At 36.1% G+C, this 18188-nt stretch overlaps 1 protein-coding gene across 1 annotated transcript in view; it reads left to right on the plus strand.

Moving 5' to 3' along the window:
* The first annotated feature begins 14453 nt into the window (after positions 1-14453).
* LOC140156993 (ATP-sensitive inward rectifier potassium channel 12-like) overlaps positions 14454-18188 on the plus strand; it is a 65823-nt gene continuing 62088 nt past the window's right edge. Inside the window, exon 1 of the mRNA XM_072180050.1 lies at positions 14454-14638. The gene's annotated coding sequence lies outside the window, so the exon portion shown is untranslated. The remainder of the gene's footprint in view (positions 14639-18188) is intronic.

Consider the following 18188-nt stretch of genomic DNA (forward strand, 5'->3'; position numbering starts at 1 on the left):
ACTGCTATCTACTGTGATGGCTAATAGTATATCTTTATACCATATACTACAGACAGCAAATAATCATTTACTGCTATCTACTTTAGACAGCAAATAGTCCTTTACTGCTGTCTACTGAAGACAGTAAATAATTCTTTACTGCTATCTACTGTGATGGCTAATATATATTTACTGTCATGTACTTCCCAGGCAGCAAAAAGTCATTTACTGCTATCTACTGTAGACAGCAAATAGTCCTTTACTGCTATCTACTTTAGACAGCAAATAGTCATTTACTGCTGTCTACTGAAGACAGCAAATAATTCTTTACTGCTATCTACTGTGATGGCTAATATATATTTACTGTCATGTACTTCAGACAGCAAAAAGTCACTTACTGCTATCTACTGTAGACAGCAAATAGTCATTTAATGCTGTTTACTATAGAAAGCTAATATTTCTTTGCTGTCATAGCAGTACTTCAGCATGTTCAGGTGACAAATATTCTTTGTCTGCTATGCACATTAGACCTAAAAATAGTACTTGAATGCTAACTATTGTGGACAGAATATAATTATTATTAAGGCACAGTGCACCATACCAGTCACCACAAACCTTGTATGTTTGCTATCTATTGTACTTTGTAGACAGCAATATGACATGATGAAGGTGAATGGGTCACATGTTGGCAATTTTCAATTAGGATTTTTTTACAAACAATTCTGGCAATTTATGAATGCTACATTTTGATGAATACCCAATCAAAATAAGACATATTTTTACTGAGTTATGAGCAATATATCAATGGCTGAAAACAATATGAAATAAAAAGAATTTGAACACTGTTATTGCCAATATCTCACAAACAATATTAGCAACATCCAGCTCATTCCCCTTGATCATGTCACAAACAATCATTTCTTTACTGCCATAGACCAACGTTAGCAAACAAACTTTACTGATATCCAGCAAATAGCTCTTCATTGCTATCTCCTGTAGATAGCAAATAATCTTATAATTTCTAACTATTGCTGACAGCAAATATTTCTTTACTGCCATATACTGAAGTCAACAACACAATCATTATTGTTATCTTCCATAGACAGAAGTTCTTATATGCATAGAAAAAGTATATTTCATTGACATTAGTGTTTCCAGAGGATGTTTGGCTACAGCATATTTTTGATGAACAACATTTTGTGGGTCACCTATCTTCTAACATACATGGGAAAGAAAAACCACACATCTCACTCTACATGCGCGTATTTTTTTTTTTGGGGGGCTTTGGGGTGCCAGCCCCGGTCAAATTAGGGGCGGCGGGAAGAAGAAGGCGGCAAAAGAGGGCGGCAGAAGAAGAAGGGCTCTTCACTTTTCAAACGACCGTAAAAAAAAAAAAGGGCAACCTTTTCGGCTGTTGAGGAAGGGCGGCAAAATTGGATTTTCTTCAGCCCCCTGGGGAAGGGGCGGCCACGGTACGCCACTGCTCTACCACAATTAAACACAAAATTACAATGGAAACATAACATGCATAGGCAGATAAACCAGAGAAAAAACTCTAGACATACATATCTGTGTGGGGACTTAAACCCCAAACCTTTTGCTTGTGTGACAAATGCTCTAACCACTGAACTGCATAGATTGTCCCTGATAAACAGAATTCAAATCTAGTACTTATGGATATGTATAATGAGGGTTAACAATACAAACAGCACACTAGTATATGAGATCAATTAATGATGCTTACCCACATACAAACACGGGAAAGGCTTACGCATAGGCTTAAACATAGAAATATTCAAACATTACAAACTAGCGCACAAGATCAAATTAATGATGCTTAACACTACTTAAAAGTGCCTTTTACATTACAACTAAACATGTGTTATTCAAATAAGCTCATATTTAGGGTATGTGGGGTGTGACAGTCTCATTAGATATACATGTAGAGCAGCATGAGTTGAAATCAGACCATTCACCTTTAAACCAGAGATAACTACCACTAACATGTGTAATTCAGATAAAACTTAACAATTGGGCGTAACAGTCTCATTAGATATATAGATCAGTATGAGATGAAATCAAACCATTCACCTTTAAGACTAGCAAACTACCACTAACACGTGTAATTCAAATAAAACTTGTCAATTAGGTGTGACGGTCTCATTGAGCAGCATAAGATGAAATCAGACCATTCACCTTTAAGACTCTAATTAGACTGGAAATGTGTGTCAAGATTATTTACAGCCTGATTGGAAACTTATGGATAGAATGATGTGGATAATTTCCTATGAGATATGAGTTTCAATGATGATTGATTTAACAGATATGACGCAGTAACAAATACTAATTACACAAAGACAAGATCATGAATGATACTGATAATATGACAACAAGTTACTACATGCACGAGGTGATTGCTGGTTTTCTTGTTCATAATTAATTTATTTGCAAAATTTTATGAAAATATGGTATATCTTTATCTTTTTTAACATTACTTTGTGCTAAATTATGTAAATTCATTTGTATGAAAGTTTTAAAATTACACTTGTTTTTACAGAAGTATGAATAACTGAGAATTTTCTAAATCGTAATTTCGTACAATCTCCCTTCTGTTAAAATCACGAAGATATAATTGATTATAAACTGTGCATGTGTAATACATAATTAGATGTAGCATTTTACACAAATATATTGTGTTAATTTCATAATTGTGACTCCTCGCCACAACTGAGCCCGGATGTCGCCAGTGCCACTATTGAGATATGCTCCATCGAACTTAACAATAAACAATAGGAAAGAAAGGATTTATTGACTGTTTTATTGATTTTCACTACTTAAATGTCAAGTACTATAGACATGATATACATCATTTTAAAGCTAATTTCAAGCAGAATATTTTGGTTGAATATCTCAAAAATGATGATTGGCGACATCCGGGCTCAGTTGTGGCGAGGAGTCACAATTTAAAATGGCTTATTTACTGTCAAATAATAATTACATTTTGTGTTGTTTCCATTTGGCTGCTACATTGAAATAAATAAGATAATACAAGATTGGGAAATGGCATGTTTTTTAAAAACCATTAAAGTTACTGTCTCTTTGTAAAAGTCATAGAATTCATCTGGGAACACTTCATATTGTCAGGAAACTTTCCTGATATTGTACAACTCTAAAGAAAATCTGCTACAGATTTTCAGGCCCCAAAATAACAAAACTGAATGATATCTGGTGTTTTTAAGCAGTCATTGCAAAAGCTTGTGCATGAAGCATGTGCATTGGTATACCACATTGCCCACTGGTGGGCGAAACAAGAGTCTAAGACTGTCAAGCACACAGTGAAGGTCTGGAGAAACTTTTACTATTCCCCTAAGTAACACATAAATATGGTGGAACCCAAGTTCTCCCAGTCAAGTTCTGTGAGTACGCTAGATTTAATGCAACAGTATTTAAAAGTTACTGTAGTTCCTGTAAAATTATTTGAGAATTCAGGGCTTTTCTTTTGAGGTGGTGGATTGTGCTATATACCGGGTGTCCCAAAAAAAGGTTACATGTAGATTTTTGAAAACAATCTAAGTTAATGTTAACAAATATAAATATCCTTTTCATGACATAATCTATGTACCCTCTACTAGTACCCCTGTGAATGTCAAGTTCACAACCTACGTACTTGGTCTGCATTCCACAAATTCCTGAGCATGCTCTTTACACGACATAATGCAACACGAGGTTCATTATACCACCGTCACAGCCACCGTGCATTTGGCGTGGCACTTGAGTAGGCCCAGCCATAACATGGCAGATGCAGTATTTTATTCTAATAAACAAACAATAAAACCTGTTCAGTTTTATTTCAAGAGTTTAGTCAGAAATAAACACAAACAGCAACGATTTCAAGTCAACAAAATCCAAATAAGGCCTAAATGCAAAAGATTGTTATTCATTTCACTATGTTGATGACATGGGATATAGCGTGCAGAATTGCTTTCATCAAAACCTTGTTCTTCTCTAATGACCATCTTCCTTTATTTGTTACCATCAAGAGTCAAGAAGCTCTAAAAACTGATCTATTTTCAGTGTACAATATTTAATTTTTCAATATGTTTCTTTTGTGCAATAAGTTCCGCAATGAAAAATAAGAGAAACATACAAAGTAATACAGAAAAAATCTGAAAAAAGGTGTGCGGGTGTTCAACTTTAGTTGTGCGATATTTTGTTGGTTAGCCACTCTTGACACCCCTGTCATCTTGCGCTCATAAGTTAACTTGCTTTTAAGATACGGAATTGAAACTTAGCAAACAGTTACAAGACGGATGAATAAATAATATCTGAAAAAATGACATTGTTTTGTTGTACCATCACAAAATGCGGTTCATTCTCTACATGTAACCTTTTTATGGGACACCTTGTACTTTTAAGTATATAGCACAATCCACCACCTCAACAGAAAAGCCCTGAATTCCTTTAAGGGGTACTACACCCCTGCCCAATTTTGTGCCTATTTTTGCATTTTTCTCAAAAATTATAGCGCATTGGTGACAAGTAAGATATGTATATTATAGGGGCAAGGACTACAACTACTGCACTGGAAATTTCATTTCAGTACAGACAACAGTTGTGGGGTTACAGTCAAAAATAAGGGAAAACCCATATTTGATCAATAAATCAATAACTACTTGCCTTGAGCTGCCGAATTTTCAGTGCAGTAGTTGTAGTCCTTGCCCCTAGTATAATATACATATATTACTTACCACCAATGCGCTATAATTTTAGAGAAAAATGAGATGAGAAGAATTGGCCAGGGGTGTAGTACCCCCTTAAAAGGTCCATAAAATAAAATGGTATGTCGCAGAGCTGCAGCTTGCATTCGTTTTGCATTGCGCATTTTTCTCAGAGAAATTGCCTAATTTTTTTCAAACTTTCAAGCATCTCCAGCTTATTTTGGTCAAGTTTGAGTTGGGGAAAAAATACATTACCGGTATGCATTGGATTTAAAATTCTTCACAAGGTCTGAGACATACAATTTTTTTTGTTGGCCTTACTTGAAAAGTTTACTTTAAACTCTTTCATAATAAGAGTTCAAATGCAAAAAGCGATTATCCATTTTCTCGAATTGAGATATAGGCAAATATAACTTATCAAGTATAAAGAACATTCATAATATGTGTAGTGTTTGATCATAGAATAATTTACATTGGATTTTCAAAGTAAGGTGTTAATTAAAAGCTAGCATTATAGGGTATATGTTGATGGCTTTACCACAAAAAGTTTGAAAATGGGGTATCGGCTTTTGCATCTGATATCTTTAAACATATAGCATACCTCATTGTTGTCCTTAGAATAAGCACATTCTCCTAGTATACACATCTGACATCTCTTCTAAATGTCTTAACTTCAGTAAGGCCAAGAAAAAAAAATTGTTTGCTTGCCCTCAATTGAATTTTAACAATTGGGTCGGTCAGTCGGGATTTCTTTTCTTTTTTTCTTTTTTTTTAATTACTAGGAAACTCTAATGTTTGTATTAATTAAGGCTCAAAATATGAAAAATCAGACAATTTTGGTGTCAAAATGAATCAACTAATATTAGAAAACAACTAAAATGTTGAACACAAGCTCTAAAATACATTTTTTTACATCTTGAATGCAAAAATTTGAAAAAAGAAAAAAAAAAACTTTTCAGGAATTTCCAAAAATAGGGTCGGTATTCTTTTGTACAGTAAATAGAAAAAAAAACCCTTTTTTCTGATTTCCAAAATTAGGGTCGGTCGGTTGAGGGCAAGCAAACAACTTTTTTTTTTTGGCCTTATTTGAGGTTGAAAAAAAGCTAAGCATTTGTTGTTATATTCCAGTAACCATGGTAATTGTAATAAATGAGTCTACCCCCAGTACTAGAAAGTAATACTGGTATAAATGTATCACTCCAAGCCATAACAAAATGTATCAGCTGACATGCCAATCAATTTCATATTATTCAATATTTTCTTCTAAAGTTTGAAACATCTATCACATTAAAATACAAGTTGTTTAGTAGCTTTACATGTAAGACTTATTATGAATTGGTTAATGGTTATTGATGAGTTTACTTCAATGTGACTGTTTGTCCTGTAGTAGTTTCATGTGTAATGTAAAATAATGTAGAAACCTTCCAGTTTTCACTTGCTTGATATTTTATACATCGCATTGGAGGACTTCATCAGATCTGATCCCTTTAAAAATAAAAGAGACTGTACATGTTACTGAGATAGTGGATCAGATGTTCAGATCTGATGAAGTCCTTCAATACAATGGATAAAATATCAAGCAAGTTTAAAAAACTCACTGGTTTTGTCACACATTTGTTGTGACCCTGTTTTGGGTGTAAGACACTCAGAAATTTTCATTATTTGTAGCATTATTTCATAACCATTAGGGTACAAGTTCACTACTTAGATGAGCAGTTAAGAACCAAATGAGTAGTACTTTGTGTATTTTTCAATGGGATATATCCAGGATGTAACATGTAAACTCGATGAGTTGACTTTTCTTGGCCTGCCACAAAGAATATTAATGTGTCAAGTTACCTCTGAAAGGCCTATTCAGTAATTTGCTCAATTGTAAAAATCATTCATATTTTGGTACTTATGTTAGTGTCATTTTACTGTCATAGAACATAGCCTGTTAGTGGTTAAGCTGAAAGTCGTGTATTAAAGACAAAGTAAGACATTTCACGTAAATCTGTAATTTCTCTTCAGTACAGAAATTAGCTACTTGTATTTGAATAGGACTTCAACTTTGTCAATACTACTGTTTTATTCATTTTTTGCCAAATTTTTCATTTCAAAAATACCAAAAGACAGTTTTAATGACAGTTTTAATGACTTATCCTTTACTTTAAGAAATTTATACACTATTTTTTTACAGTTTCGCTGGGATCACTGAATAAGCCTTTAATCTGACGATGAAGACCAACCCAGCAACCTTAGTCAATCAAGTGGCAACAATCCAGATTAATCCTGTTATAATTTAATTTCCCCTGTGTTTTTAAAACCTATGGATTACCAATGAATCTAAATGAGACTATATTGTTTGGTACCATTACACATTTAGAATTATTTAAGAAAGTCAATGTGTTATGAACCAATGAACACGTCAAAAAGCTCCAAACTTTCGGACACCTTGGGCTATTAGCCTTTTCGAGATATGGCGTACACAATAGCAGAGCAGTCTTCAATATGCGTAAAACCCGACAAATTCAAAAGACTTTACACCCATTTTGTGCAGCGCCATATGTGTCCTCCATATCTGGAAAAGGCAAATAGGACTTGCGTAATTGTGGTACAGCATTTACTGGCTGATACTACTCAAGCAGAGCTAGCATCCCATTGTGTTATTGATAAGCCATCTGTATAACATGCTAGCTGCTGTGTCAACATCAGTAGTAGTGTGCCCTCTTTGATAGTATCAGAGTGCAGTGCAGTTAAACAAATGTTGTACGGTATTTAAAATAACAAGTATCTGATGGCTTTATGTTTTTATACTCACCAATTTCTAGTTAAGTTCCAAGTTTGGAAAACTACTGATGTAACTTTTATTTGTGAATGTTGTTGTATATAGATTATACAATTCTAATTCTCCTGGAAGAAAATAAGAAAGAAAAAAGTTTTCTAAAAAAGATACATAAGCTAGTGGACAACAATGAAAAAGTTTTATATTTTAAATTTAAGCTCATGTTTAAAAAGTATGCTCAAATTTGAATTTTGCTCATTTTCCAAATAAGCATCACTATAATCTGAGTAAGTGAAGGAACAACATGAAAGGAGAATGACTTCTGGCAATTCATACACATTTAGTTAGATTTGTTCAAAAACTTGGTTTGTTGTTTGATTCATTTCAGGTTTATTTAAATATTAGTTATTTGAATATCAGTGATTCAACAGCACATTTTGTTGAGTCCCCTGTTTATAATACTATTTTGTTTATTTCTTTGTACTGTGTATCTGTTAAGTCAGCACTGAGGATTATATAGATAAATAAATGAAAATAATAAGGTTTACAAGTTTAAATAACATTTTCATACCGTTTTCCTTCAAAAATTGGGAGAAAATGAGTGGGCCTACTTGCAGGAAGCAGCTTGTGAGGTCAACAGCCGGGAGTCAACGCGTTCATCCCTTGCGCTCCGCGTGTGATGGGCACGGTGACATGCGCGTGTATGCAACACTAGCAAATCGTGAATCGCGTTAATTGGGTTCCAACGCTGCGTGACGCAGCTTGTTTATGCCCTGGGTACTGGTCATAAACGGTATTTATGACCAGCAAAAAAGGGCGCAAATCCAATCAGAAACGTCGTTATATTGTGAGTATGTATGAATGGTGCATTATAACTGTAAGTGCTTAATATTATCATTAATATTATTTAAGTATTACTATTATATTATAACGCTTATATGCCGAGTCGGGACACCGTGAAGAAGGGGAAACTCAGTTAGCAGTTACGGACTAATGAAACCGTGGTATGAATCAAACACAGAGAGATTTGACTTATTTACTTCTATGTGTTAATACCATTTATTTAGCATGATGTGATCCCATCAGGATCCCATTTTCCAAGAGACTTAGACTACTGGGCTTTCTGACCCCTATTTATACAGTTTTAGAGCTATATAGTTCGTCATGGTGACTTGTCATCTCTCAAAGACTGCATAAATTATCATACAAGGTACATGTATGATCCGACTTTGCATAATCACATGATTAGCCAAACATCATATAACAATAAGGGGATCAGATAAATCACTTAATCAGGGGATAAGATAAATCTCTGCTTTGTAGAGATTTCCCTTCTAGCATGTTTAACAGATTAACATAATCAATTAGTTAGACTTTAAGAACAAGGAAGTAAAACTTAAGAAATACATGAAGGTAAAGATATTCATAACCTTCCGTGCTACAATATTAATATTGACTGTGTCATTATAATTATTGTCATGTTTCTTCTAATATTAACCCCTATGCATAATCTTTATTTTATTTTGGATATAAATTAGAATGATCTGTCAATTTTCTGTCAACCACACTTGGTTCCAGAATGGAACACCTAGAGCAATAATGACTTGTTTGCATAGAGTCAATAAATAGCAGCGAGTGTGAACTTTGTACTGCATCTCTCATTCCTTTATCAAGTCATTCTTACAAATTAATCCATGCATTAACATGTCAACTTTATGTGTTTGCCTTTTGATGCCAACTATGTATAGGCTTATATTTAATAATTCATTTTTTTATCAGATGTATAAAATCAGATGAAGTGTATTTAAATGATATTACTAATAAAATGTACACAAAAGGAAAATGAAGTTTACGAGTGGATATTCATACGTAGTGAAATGAAGTTGTTTGCAGATTGTTTATTTTCTCTGTCATTCTAGACCATATCTAATGAAGCTTTTATTAGTACGGTATGTAAAATGATTCACTTTGTATTTAAGAAATTACTAAATAATATATTTTGAAAAAAAAACCCCAAACCAACACGATTTTATGTAAAATTGTGTGTTGAATATGTAGGTGAGTATGAAAATCATGAATGGTCCACATCCTTTCCTTAAATAATTTGAATATAACTATCAAGCATTTCATTGGCCTAGGAAGATTTTTAACATTTGAGAGGGGAGGGGGGCTGACCAAATAAAAAAAATTGATGACCCATCCTTGGGGTGTCCAAGGGGGTTTCCCCCCTTGGTATCAGGAAATTTGCAAAAAATAGGTCAAAAACACCCATTTTCCTGGTATCTGGTCACATCAAAATTATTGAGGGGGCTGACCCATTTTCCTGGTATCTGGTCACATCAAAATTATTGAGGGGGCTGAGCCCCCGGGGCCGCAAGCCCCCTGGTTCTATGCATTTATTGCATTAAAGGCATATTATAACATTTGCTGAGGATGATGCCCTCAATATTTTTCAAAATTCTTTTTTTATATGATTGTTGTGTACTTTAGTAAACTAACATACCCTGCAAAAATCAAGACTTGAAGTGCTGTGGTCTTGTCAAAATCCGAGATTTTGAATAAACCGTCTTGATAAGACGGTTTATTATTACGATGGAAATATTAGTAGAATGTGTACACGATGTGCATAACACAGCATAACACAGTACGTACATGGCGTGCGGGCAGTCATGACATATCAAAAGAACCGACACAACTCGCATTTTGAATGAGTGGCTCGCATTGTCGACATATAATGCAATGGTATTTAATAGCGATTTTCTTTGTATTGCCTCGTCTATTTCAGGGCCCAAATTAATAGACGACATACCTGACAGTGAAAACTAACATTTCATACCAAAAAAATACAATTTTATTTCTTATTGAAATGTTATAATATGGCTTAGTGAAACAGATTTGAATCATACATTGCCATTGTGGCAAAAAGTTTGAAGGTGAACATTTCTTCTTCTTCTTCCTATATACGTGCATACCTCAAATTGAGTATTGTCGCACGGGCTTAACGTGCACAGTTTTTTTTTACCTATGCACGATCCTGGAATCTAGGATTGATTGCAGATATCAGAACCGGGGATGGTCCCCCTTCTCTTTTCGAATAGCTCTGACACTTAACATGCACAGGGTTTGACTCTTCCTGTACACGGGACCAACGGCTTTATGTGACTTCCGAATCACGGACGAAGCACATACACTACCTATATCTGCACGTGATAAGCAGTGTATGGGGGCGAGTTGGTCATATTTCATATGACCAACCAATGTATCCTCAAACTCCACTCTGCACCCCCCGATATTATTATGATGTAGCTGAAATTTGACTGAAAATAACAATCGCAATGACATGAAAGTTGTGTATGGTTTATACAACATGTTCTGTTCATACTGAGTGTCTCATATCGCCATGCTTTTCCTATTTTGAATGAGTGTCACCATCAAATGGATCTTTTCTACTACCGTACTCTGCAAAAGGTAGGTAACCATTCACTCCTGTGCATATTTACACAGACTCCACAATCTCTTTTCTGAACAAGTTGAAGCAAGACAAAAATGGTCATAAAGGTTTTGGTCCTTCTGGTCAAATTACCGGGACAAATTAGACCAAATTTGTGATGTGCATAACTTCCACTCCTTATGGTCTATTTGTGACCGAAATTAGCTAAATTTGGCCCATTTTTGTATCAAATTGTAAAATTTTCATGCATATGTACCTGTAAATTCTGGCGATCCTGACTTTTAGACCACCCGCGCTATATAGGGCTCAAATATTCTATTTCATCAAGGTTTAATATTCTAACAAGCTTAAACTAAAAGTTTCATCTAAAGAGTCAAGCTTTAAACTATTAAGCAAAAATATCCAACAAGTTAAAAACAATTTTTACCCGTTTTTTAACAAGCTAAGACCAATTTTTGAAAAGAAGCTTAAAACATCAATTTTCTCATCGTAAAAATCATCTAAAAAGTCTTTAAAAATACAGTGACCTACCTAATATTACTAATCTATGTTTCCGATGATATCCAAGAAGATAAAATATTGTGAAAGAGGGCAGGGTTTTGAGTAATGAGGGAAATTTCGGGTAAAATACATTACGCTTTTTCTAGAAATTCGCCATCTTGAATAAATGCTGAATTGCGTCGCGCAGTAAAACGATGTCAGACGCGCTTGAAAATGAATGATACGCTAGCGTAAATTACCGTCAAAACGAGCGTACATCAAGCGCTTGTGCTACGCGAAAACTTCGGAGCTGGCATCACCGGTTTTGTTACCAGCTCATTTACGTCAAAAATAGCTATTAAAACATGAATTTTGGAACAAAATAAAGCTTGTCCGATGGAATAAAAGGTATGTTTGTACAATTGATAACATGTTTAACCTTGTTGTGAAAGTTTAACATGATAAATTTGTAATTTTTACCTTATATAGCTCGGGTGGTCTAAAAGTCAGGATCGCCTAAATTCTGATAGCCGAGCAACGGAACAATGTTTCCCCCTTGAAAATTTTAGCAATTTTTTAATTCAATTTGCAGTTTTCACACTGGACTTTTTCAAATACGGCCAGTGGCGTAATTACTGGGAGCACCGGAGCAGGGGGTCAAGTTGCCCTCCGGGCTCAAAATATCTGAACAGAATAATCAATTTGCCAGCTTCTTCCTTTTGGTCTATTTTTGAACAAAATTAACATGTTTTTTACAAGTACCAATGCAATTATACCTGCCAGCATGCCCATGCATTTGGATACCCCCTCCCACTTTTTAGATTCTTGAGTACCATCCTGGCTGGAAAAAAATTGGGTCAACCCTTTCGGGCTGTTGCTGCAGGAGCGGCAAAATTTTCATTTTGCCCCGGGGTAGGAGCGGCCTAGTCCTGCCAGTAAAACTTCAGTCTCTATCATAAACATGATGACATCTACGGACCTGAATTTGTTTATTTGTGGAACAGATATCAATAGAAAGCCCTGTAACTCAGTATCTAACATCCAAATGATAAATGAAAATACCAAGTTACAGTTACTGGAACTAAGGAGCGGCCACGATACGCCACTGATGCCTCCCTAGTCCTTTAACATACTGACATTAATATTGGTACTTGAAAGAGTTGGGAATAAACAATCAAATTATACCATTTTCAAGACCCATATGATTATGAAGACATCCATATGCAGATAGTTTGTTTGCCTGAGTTTCTGCACAATACATATTGGACTACATTTAGTGTAAGTTATTCAAGTAATTTAGAGAAAGCAGAGTTGCAAGTTGTTGACTTGCTATGGGTACAATAAGCTTAAATGTGAAACGAATCTAAATATGGCGCCCTGTAAGTTACTACCAATGCAATGACTATATATGAAATATAAAAAAAAATTGTTATTTGGACTTGACATCTCGTGAACAAGACCTAATAAGTTTCTGTGATTTTCATTTTCATTTCAATTTTATTTATACACGAAAAAGCCCAGATCAGCCCTTGAGCTGGTCTTCCCTGGGGCCGTGTTGCTACATAAATTTACATGTTACGTTACATCATTAATCAAGGATATTAAAAGTAAATGGAAATACAAAACAAGTATAAAAACTATATATGACAAAGTGATAAAATATAAATTAAACATACAAAGCAAGTACAATTGACAAAGTAATAACCAAAAGCAAACATTTAGGCAAAGTTCAATTCATAATTACAGTAAAGCAATCTCCTGAACGCAGCAGATCTATCGCACAACTGTGCTTCAGCTGAGAGATCGTTCCATAGATGAGCACCCCTGTATGAAAGACTGCGTTTCTTAAAGTTATTTGAAGGAAAAGGAACATCAACATTATCACCCTAAAGTTGTTTTCTTTAAACTTCCGTGGTCGTGCCTGGGCGTATCGCGTACACGAGCGTAAACACAAAAGCAATAAACAATCACGCTGATTGGCTGATCAATGCACTTGACAACAAGCCGGCTGACCCATTGGTCTTCGGCGCGGCGCGTAGTAGGCGACCTTGACCTTGTCACTTCTACGCGATCGCAATTCACCAGCCCGTACCCGGACCACGGAAGTTTAAAGAAAACAACTTTAGTACTTTTATTATGCAATATTTGCATAGAGTAAGATCCAATTGTTGAATTTTTCTCTGCTCTCTGAGCTGTTGAACATGCAATGTCAATTCTCATGTCATTGATGAAGCCTCCTTTCACTCAATACATTCAGAGGTAGGCTACGAAGTACCAGCTGTACACCAGCTGAATGTGTCTAAATTCAGTAAACTATTTACCTCGTTGACTCTGTGCAGTCACCACACTTCAAAGTTTCATCCATTTTGGGAAGGATCTGAACAAACAAACAAATAAAATTGGTAGATCCAGATTCCAGTCTTCAGTCATGCAGCAGGGAGGGAATCCCCAAAATGTTGTTTACAAATTGATTGAATGTCAAAGGTCACACAATATGTGACCTTATTAGTATTTTATTTGGAGGGGTAACAAAACTATTGAAAACCATGTTTCGATTAATGAGGCTCTTGTGTTCCAATTTTCAAAACTGAAATGTCTACTGAGATCAAAAGAACTACATTTAGATTATATGGATTTGAATTTATGTAGAATATGTTTTCTACAATAAAGTGTTCTCCATTTTCTGTCGGCCATTTACTCCCCATATTTTAATTCTTACCTAGTACAAAGTGGAAGAATCAAAAACTTTACGACCACACCGGGGTCACACGTACATATAGGTGCTGGTCGGGAATAAAACGTTATGAATTATCTTTTTTGTGCGAATAAAAGCATTTATTCAATCAATATTATGATAATATGTATACTTTTTATTTTTCCAAATACTCCAAATGCTAGTGAACATTTATTTTAAATTAGATATTTACATAATTTGGCAGAACCTCTTGGCCCATTAATCCAATACGGTTCCCCCGATGCACTAATTTCAACGTGGAGAATGAATGGTGTCTACGACCTCTCCCGCGAAATTATGTGCACTGCCCATTGACGTATACATATTCAGCGCAACACAGCACTTCACTGGTTCAATAAGCCGCCGGGTCAAAAACTGAATTAGTAGTAAGTCAATGTGGTATCAGATGAACACGTTGGGAAGGATTTCTCTCATATTTTAGGATTATTGACAGTGAGGATAAGATTAAACGTCGCTTTCTTACAACATGCTGATTCTAGCGTTACACGGAAGTAAGTATAAAACTTGTTGTAGTACAGTAAGGTAGCTTCCCCGATTTTGTATTTATTTTAAGCTTATTGAGTTAATTCATGCACACAACATCATCGAGAGGATTCTGCATGCCGGCTTTGTCCTCTCAGTCAAGTTCTGATGACTCACACGACTTCAAGGCAACCACAAGTTGTAACGTGAAATTGTTAACAAAATCATTTAGTGGAAAACAAAACACACAGCAGCCAAGGCCAGGATTATCCATGTAAAAAAATAATAATCAAAGCTTATTTAATTTGTATATACTGCACAGTAATAATTATTAATACTGTGCAAGTCTTTCGGATACTGAACGGGCGCGCACATTTTGCATTAAAAAGTGATGCGCAATTCATCATGGTTACGTGGCATGCAGAAAGACCAAAAAGGCAAAGCAGGTGCAATTAATTAGAATCATGCAGTTTGTTGTTTATTCATGAAAAATGATTAGGCCAAGTAAAAAATAAAACATGTTTCACGTCCGGGTTTTCGATAAAAAGGAGGAAGAGGGGGCTTTTTATTTTCTATTTTTTATTGCAAAATTGGTGTAAATACCCATACTTAGAGCTGTTTTAGCGTATACAATAATGCCTGGAAAAAGGAGGAGGCCCTTTTTTATTTGTTGTTCTGAGAGTTACACCCCCTCTAATGATCACACAACCTTCCTAAAGTGTTTTTTGTATCTTAACAAGGCTATAGAATGCATCTCAACTTCCTAGACATATTTTTTGAAAAGTTATATTATTAACTGAATTTCAAAAAATAAAAATATATTTGAGGAAACCTCAAAAAAGGAAGCGGGAGTCTTGAGTCTTGAGATGAATACTCCATAAGTAAGCTGACGCTTGTCCTTGGAGAATGTGCTGTGCAGAAGTGCCTCGGGTGCTCAAAAATTACATTGGTGCAAGTAAAAACCATGGCTGCCTACAGCTTCTGGTGGGTGGGGTGGGTTGCATCTCCCTCAGCACTGGAAGGGCCAGCGTCTGAAACTGCTTTATAGAGGATGCTTGAACCACTGTTGTTGGTAGAGCGGTTCCAGATGGGTATGGTCCGAAACAAAAATGAATACTTGTATGCGTGTTCACACGGGATTGGATGTTATTGTAGCTCAAGATATTGTTTGCTCTTCCTTGACGGGTAGCTGGTATGACACAAGATGGAAATGGTATGTTCACCAGGCTAAAATGGATCTTGTAGAACATCGAGCACTGGTTGAGCAGCCTCCGTGTGGCGAGGATTCCCACTCCAGGATTTTTAGCATATCAGTGGCGCTGGCTGTTCTTTCATAGTTGTTACTGACGAATCTCGCCGCTTGCCTCTGAATAGCTTCAATCCTGTTCACCTGATCTTGTTGGTGGGGGTTCCAAGCAGCTGAAGAGTATTCGAGTTTTGGACGAACTAAGGCTTGGTAGGCCCGTGATTTGACATCAGGCGGGCAGGATGAAATATTTCTTCTAAGGACGGCTAGGGTACTCCGAGCACTGGAGGTGATGTTTTGAATGTGTTGTTTCCAGTCCAAGTTACTACTGATGTTTACTCCCAAGTATTTGTGGTTTGCGGTGGATTCAATATGATGGTTGTCGACTTTGTATGTGAAAGTGTGAGGTTTGGTCTTGCGGGTAATTGTGAGTTTTTGACATTTGCTGGCGTTGAAGGACATTTGCCATTTTTCGGCCTACTTGAAAACTCTGTGAAGGTCATCTTGAAGTTTGATTTGGTCGGCTCTGTTTTTAACCTCCGTGTATAAAATTGAATCGTCAGCGAATAAGCGTAGGGTACATTTCACATCAGTCACAATGTCGTTTATGTATATTAAAAACAAGGTGGGTCCTAGGACCGAGCCCTGGGGACTCGGACAGGACTGGACTCCATCGGGATTGCGTACCGTTGACAACTACGCTCTGTTCTCTCCCAGACTGGAGGTCTTGGATCTTATCCAAGGGTTTTACCTCGTATGCCATAATGACTGAGTTTTGTAGACAAGCGCTGGTGAGGGACTTTATCAAAAGCCTTGCTAAAGTCTAAGAGTAGTACATCTGTTTGACCACCACGATTTAGAACCTCGGACCAATCCTGGGTTGCTTGAATTAATTGGGTCTCACAAGATAATTTTTCACGGAATCCATGTTGCTCATCAATGATGATCTTATTTTTAGCTAGATGTTTTGCTGTATGAGAGAGTATTATATGTTCCATGATTTTACATGTAATGCAGGTGAGACTAATAGGTCTATAGTTTGCGGAGATGACTTTGAGCCTTTTTAAAAACACCACTGACCAAAGCCTTTTTCCAGTCAGAAGGCAGAGAGCTAGAATCATATGATTGCTGGAAGATGAAGCGCAGCATTGGAGCCAACTCACAAGCGTAAATTTGAAGAAACTTAGCTGGGATATTGTCAGGTCCTCCTGCTTTATTTCCATTCAGTTGTTGTAATTGCTTTATGACTCCATCCAAATCAACAACAAGGTCAGATATAGCATTGTATGGTGATACTCCTTTATCAGGTATGAGTTCTACATTTTCCTTTGTAAACACAGATGTGAATTGATCATTTAGTGCTTCAGCAATATCCTTATCAGTGGTGTGGGTTTTGTTTTCAGTAGTGAGAGGTGGTATACCAAGAGATTCTTTTCTTAGAGAGCGAACATAGGACCAAAAACGCTTTGGATTTGTGTCAAGGCTTGGGCCCAGTACATTGAGCTTATACGACTCATGGCTTTCTCTAAGAAGCTTTGTAACAAGGTTTCGCTGCTTTTTATCGCACTCCAGATTTTTTGATTTGCGTGGTTGATCAGCTCTTTTAGCCTTGTGGTAAAGACTATCTCTTCTTCTCATCTGTCTGATGATGTATTGATTGATCCATGGGTAGGAATGCTTTGTTTTGGACATTTTATGTGGGATAAATTTCTCCATATGTGTGTGTACTATTTCCTTGAAGTTGCACCAATTTGTCTCAACAGAATTTCTGTCTGGTAGGTTTTTGAAGAAATCGGCTGTTTCTTTCTCAAGTGATTTCTTCAGAGAATCTGTATCAGCCTTTTGGTAGTGATAGATTTTTCTAGGTGGTTTACGCTTGGACTTTGGTGACAGATCAATGTCACAAGTGACAATATCATGGTCACAGATCCCAGAATGAGTTTTTATATTTGATATGATGTTTGGGTTATTGGTGAAGATAAGGTCCAAGGTATTTTGGGACACTGGTCTGGTGACGACAGTCACAAGCTGAATGAGTCCCATGTCCCCAAAAATATCCAAGGCTTTATTGTGAAGACTCTTTTGTTTACTCTCAGGTTTGACTATAACATTTTTCCAATCCATATCAGGGAGATTGAAATCGCCATAGAGTATTATGTTGTCTGAGTTTTTCTTTTGTTTGTGTGAATTTAGGACTTTATTTACACTGTCTTGAGCAGATCAAATGGCTCAGACCCGCATTTGGGGGCGGTAAAACTACCAATGTGGAGAGAGCCAGCACCTGAAATTTGTAATGTAGACCAGGCAATCTCACATGATGTGTCAAAGTCAAT

This window comes from Amphiura filiformis, chromosome 1 (genome assembly GCF_039555335.1).
Source record: "Amphiura filiformis chromosome 1, Afil_fr2py, whole genome shotgun sequence".
NCBI lineage: Eukaryota > Metazoa > Echinodermata > Ophiuroidea > Amphilepidida > Amphiuridae > Amphiura > Amphiura filiformis.